We start from the raw sequence: 5,403 nt of genomic DNA, 5'->3' as shown, positions 1-5,403 counted from the left end.
AAATATTCATTGTATTCATAATATTTAAAAAAAACGTTGAAGTAGATCTCTATCCTCAAATTACTAAATAAAAAAGTTTAATTCCTCTCTGTTTCAATTTAAAACCAAATTGTGCATAAAAGCAAAAAATGTTCCTTTGTTCCACTGTCTTTAGTACCAAAATCACAAATCCATTAAAACCAAATTGTGCATAGAAAATCTTAGAGATTGAAAGACAACTTTAAAGTGTTTTTGTATCTTCTTCCTTTGTTACTTTGTAGCAGTCCCTGAATATGCCCTTTTGTTTTCCTTGAGTACAGATGTTGGTGTGAGTTGCACATTGCTTTGAACATCAAGTTTCACTGATGTAAGCCTAGCAATAGAACAGATTGAGGAATGTATTACAACATATACATCTTAAATATCATATTTGTAATTTTGCTAAATTAAAGAATACGTACTTCTATCATTTTATCAAGCTAAATTGCTTTGTTAATTTTCTTCAAAAGAGTCAAAAAGTTTCTTGATAGAGTAGAATTTCCATCTATACTTGAGATTATAGTTGTAGGGGTAAAGTCCCCAGATCAAACAATGGTCCATGGGCCCTCTATGGAGTTTAATCCAGTCTGAGGAGAAAGTGAAGGTGACAGAAAGGGCCCCCAGCCCAATTCCTATGGGCCTAAGCTTACTTTAAAGACTAGCCAAGGAGGGATGTCTCCTTGGACATGCCAGATATGGCTCAAACATGCATCCTCCCAACAGTAAAGAATCACTTCACAGCTGCCACATTAAATGCAGGCAGCTACTTTTCTGGCCGCATTAATGTGGAGGAGACAGACGAACAAGGTTACCTTGGCCACAACAACTTAGAGAAAGACAGGGGAAAGGTCCGATGGGACGGGCACTCAAGTGAAGGCCTAAATAATCAACAAGTGTAAGGCCTTGATGATTTGAAGGAGGCTATATAAGTGAAAGGAGTCCCCATGAAGTAGGGGAGGAGAAAAAGAAGAAAAAACAACGGAGAAAAGAAAGAAAGAAGTCACAGCCTTTGATCAAGAGCAGAAGTGCACCCACCCGTCTCCTTGGACTGGATACTCACTGGACATGAACAAGATATTCTTACGTTCTATGGTTGCATAGCCCCAAAGTTAACTAACATTCATGTCGTTAGGGCTTAGTTCTGTAACCCCCTCTCTATAAATTCATTGTCTAAGGCACCTTGGGCCAGAATCACCCACCTGTTGGGCCTGGGCCCCAAAGCAAGACCCTACAATAGTCATTTAGTTGTATTTTTATTCTTAATTGAAGAAAAATATAGCATTCACATACTAACTTCAGAATTAAAAAATAAATAAAATAAAAATAAAAACATGATTATTTGATAAAATACAAATTGTACATAGAAGTAATTAAAACAATGGAAATCTTGAGATGAAACAATTAAACCAAACATAAAACCAAGTTTGAGATAACCAAGAAACTTAAATATGCAATCATATTCCAATTTCAAATTCTTTCTACAAACATATTACCAATAAATATGCAATAAATAGTACAGAATAAAGGAAAGACTTGTAAATACTTGACTTTCCTCGTCTTGTAGTTGTATTACCAAATAAGCCAGATATCAAAATGCTAAATCCCTACATGCAAAACAGTAAAAATCCAATTTTCAACCAAGAAACGTTAATAGAAGAGAAATAGTGCAGTATAGAAAGTTTGAAATAGTGTAGTGTAGTGCAGATTTTAATGAAACAATGCAATGTAGTGCAAATTTTTCTTTTTTAATCTCCTTCATATCATCAAACAATTTGATTGTGAGAGCAGGCAGCTTACCCACATAAAAAAAAAAAAAAATGAGAACTCTTCCTATATATGTTATTTTCTTCAAGAATTAAATAGATTAGCATAAAATTTTTTATGATTCTATCCAATGAAAACACAATCACTTGCATCACCATAGTTGCTGCTGTTAGCTAACTTTAACTCATTTTTTCCATAGTGACCAGTAATTTATAGAGGCAAAGGAACCTAGATATTAAAAGCAAAAGCCTAAACTGAATCCTCTAATTGATTTAAGAATTCCATTTTGTTTTTTGCAGTTACTTTTAGTTATAGTCTTGTAGCCTTGCAAGTATTTGAATGTATTTTATCTAATAATGTATCTTATCTAATCAATGTGTCAGCTGCATCATACATTGCATGTCCATATGTTCATGTGTTTGAAGACAAAAATAATGTTGTTGAGCAATACAATATTCAATTCTGAAAAACTAAACAACACTGAAAAACTGACCTCAACGTACTCCACACCAATTTTGCTAAGATTATCAGGAATGTTGTGTAATGAAAGCAAGTTGATAACTCCACCTCTCTCAGTTTCCACTAAACAAATTCAAACCCATAGCTTAGTTTCCACACAAAAGAAATTCAAATTGATTATCACCATTTTAATATCTATTTAAAATATTGAAGATGTCACTCACTTCAAAAAATATTATCGTCAAAACACACTACTGAACTCAGTTACAAAGTTCTAAACCTAAGACTTATCTAAGCGTGTGCACAAACTCAATTACAGATACAAAAGAAACACTGCTAAAATAGCACATATTAAAATAATAAGCTAACCCCTCTAAAATTACAAAACAGCTGACTTCACCATCTGTTGCAAATGCAATTCACAGAGTTCCATCTTTGGGGTAGCCCAAGACAACGAAGCCCCACATTCTACTACTGGTTATAACATATCACACCACTTAATTCCAAGATACATTTTTCAATTTATGACACAGAAAAGAAAATAAAACTCAATACAGAAAATTTTATCAACATATACTCAAAAACATTTTGCAAAAAATAGTAAATTGACCCAAAACCACCTACTCAAATCAATAATGCATTCACAAAAGAAAATTCCCAAGTATATGTATAATGGTGTTTTTTTTAAGGATTGAAAAGAAGTGGAGCAACTATTATGACAAAGAATTCCATTAGCGTAATCATATTTATAATGAAAGTGGCATAACACAAAGTGCTTTAGAAAATACCACACATAGATGGCTAAGAAAGTGAGTCCACTTAGAAGCACTCTACTTCATGGAATAAGAGATTCTCCAATTACTAATTCTCATGGCCCTTCAAACCACCCATGGAACAATGAATTTTATACTCAAATTGGAAACATCAGAAGAATTAAAGGGAAATCCATAAAGCTGGATTGTTGGGGTCATCTATAAATAAATAAATAAATATATATATATATATATATATGTATATATATATTTATATAAATATGTATATTCCATTGAGAGTGAAAGAAGACCAGCTAGGATCCTAAGTCATAATTCTGACATCAAATTGATTCAAAGCAAGCATAAATGCAGACCAACCATAGACTACCACTAAACAAATTCAAACCCATAGCTTAGTTTCCACACACAAAAAAAAAAAAAAAAAAAAAATCAAATTGATTATCGTCAAAACACAGTACTAAACTCAATTATAGAGTTCCAAACCCAAACTCAATCAATTACAGATACAAAGAGAAATGCAGCTAAAACTACAATTTAATCAACCCTAGAATACAAAAAAGAAATCAATGAAGCTGGGGTAAAAAATCTCAGAAAGGCTAAGAAAAAAAGCTAAGCTAAAAGCTAAGAAATCCAAACTAAACGAATACCATACCTTTAACCCTACTGCAAAAACTAAAATTTACTAAAATTAACAACAATTAATAGCATAATAACATATTACCAGTAAATTTTATTTATTTCAATCAACCTAAACAAATAAAGACCAATAAAATTATGGCATATAACACCAATAACCTAGAGGCCAGAGGCCAGAGGTCAGTTCGTGTTTTGTGTTTTTCAGGGAAAAGATGGAGAGGTTGAGAGAGAGTTGAAGAAGAAGCAGATATCTTCGATTTTGCACGGATTCAGCATTAATCAAAACCAATTATCCAAATACCTAAATTAAAGAAAATCAAAACAAATCCAAATACCCAAATCTAAGATAACAAAAATTAAAATACCTGCATTGGTAGCGACTTTGGCGGTATATGACGGTGATGGGAGGCTGGCACTTTTTGCCACTGAAGGAGTGAGAGAGTGCCCATGGGATATGGTTTAGGGGTTTTGAGAATTGAGAGAGGTAGAGGCTAGAGAGAATGGCAAAAGAGAGAAAGCGTATAAAACCTAAAATAAAAAAGAAAAATAAAATAGCGGTAGAATTGGGTTCCGGTTTATAAAACCTAAAATAAAAAAGGAAAATAAAATAGTGGTAGAACTGGGTTTCGGTTTTAAAAAGGTTTTATTATTATTATTATTATTATTTTAATATTGTGCTGATGTGGAAAATTGTGGGAGTTTCAAAAGCTTCGATTATATATATATATATATAGATAATACAATGATATTGTATGGGGGCAAAAACAAACATGTAAGCCCAAGCAGGATAGATGGGCTTAAATGTGAGCCCTTTATAACTAATTTGTAGAGATAGCAATAGTGGACCAACACTTTGGCTCACTATTTAATGGGTTGAAGTCTAAGGAAGAGTCCAGATAGGAAGAAATAGCAAGTAGACTGATAAAAAGAAAAGAAAAATATATTGATTCCTTTCTCAATCAGCCGAGGATGCTTGTTACACTTTGAGGTATACAAGTTTAAGTCTTTTTCTCTCTCTGATTTCTAAGTTTCGATCCCTGTTCACTAGGATCTCTCTCCCTTTTATAATGGCTACCCTTTCATCCTAACTTTTCACATGGAAGGTGGTTGATTTCCCTTAGATACGTGTCTCATCCCACTTTTGGAGGAAGTGCTGAGTGAGCTACAGGTTGTCCTTATACTGTTCAGGTGTTATTTAGCCATTAATGTGGCTGACATAGTTGGTGTAGTGAATTCAATACGGAGGTGATGAGTCCTTCCCTAGCAAGTTTCCCACCCTCTCTCCTTCCATACTCGTCGTTGTTGCCTCCCTTGGTTCATGCTTCCAAGCCAAGGGAGGGGGCTCCTCTCATTCATCTTAAGACGGTCACATTTGAGATAGTTCCTCGGGTCGTTAAGGGCCTTTGCCCAAACCACTCTTTCAAGTTATACTAGGTTTCCTATCCTAGGGCTTGCCTCCTGGGCTCACACACTCCTCGGATGTGGCCCGACAGAGGTGCTGTCCTTGGATCCCTTACAGATACTAAAAAAATTTATTTATTTAAGAAATACAATAGGAAGCACTTAGGAATAAAACTCCATACTCTCGGCTAATGCACACTAGAGTCCTCAATGGGGCTAGGTGCACAATTATGGCTCATTTGGATCCCTTATTCCCGTAGACCTAAGTCTAGCGAGTAGGGTACCAACTATAGTCATGCTTAGGTAAAAAACGTCAACTCAGGTTGCCGCCTACTCATTTTTCCTTTCATAA

The 5,403-nt window shown here is 34.4% G+C and overlaps 1 long non-coding RNA gene across 1 annotated transcript; it reads right to left on the bottom strand.

The window, feature by feature from the left end:
- Window positions 1–228: 228 nt before the first annotated feature.
- Window positions 229–2,360, bottom strand: LOC115962765. Its single transcript, XR_004085605.1, has 3 exons — window positions 2,276–2,360; window positions 1,562–1,622; window positions 229–352 (listed from the first exon to the last, which is right to left on the bottom strand). It is a non-coding gene; the product is annotated as an uncharacterized LOC115962765 (long non-coding RNA).
- Between the last annotated feature and the right edge of the window lie 3,043 nt (window positions 2,361–5,403).

The sequence above is a fragment of the Quercus lobata genome, chromosome 1 (assembly GCF_001633185.2).
Source record: "Quercus lobata isolate SW786 chromosome 1, ValleyOak3.0 Primary Assembly, whole genome shotgun sequence".
Taxonomy (NCBI): Eukaryota; Viridiplantae; Streptophyta; class Magnoliopsida; order Fagales; family Fagaceae; genus Quercus; species Quercus lobata.
Note: the sequence above shows the minus strand (reverse complement) of the source record. Positions and strands in the feature narration are given on the sequence as shown.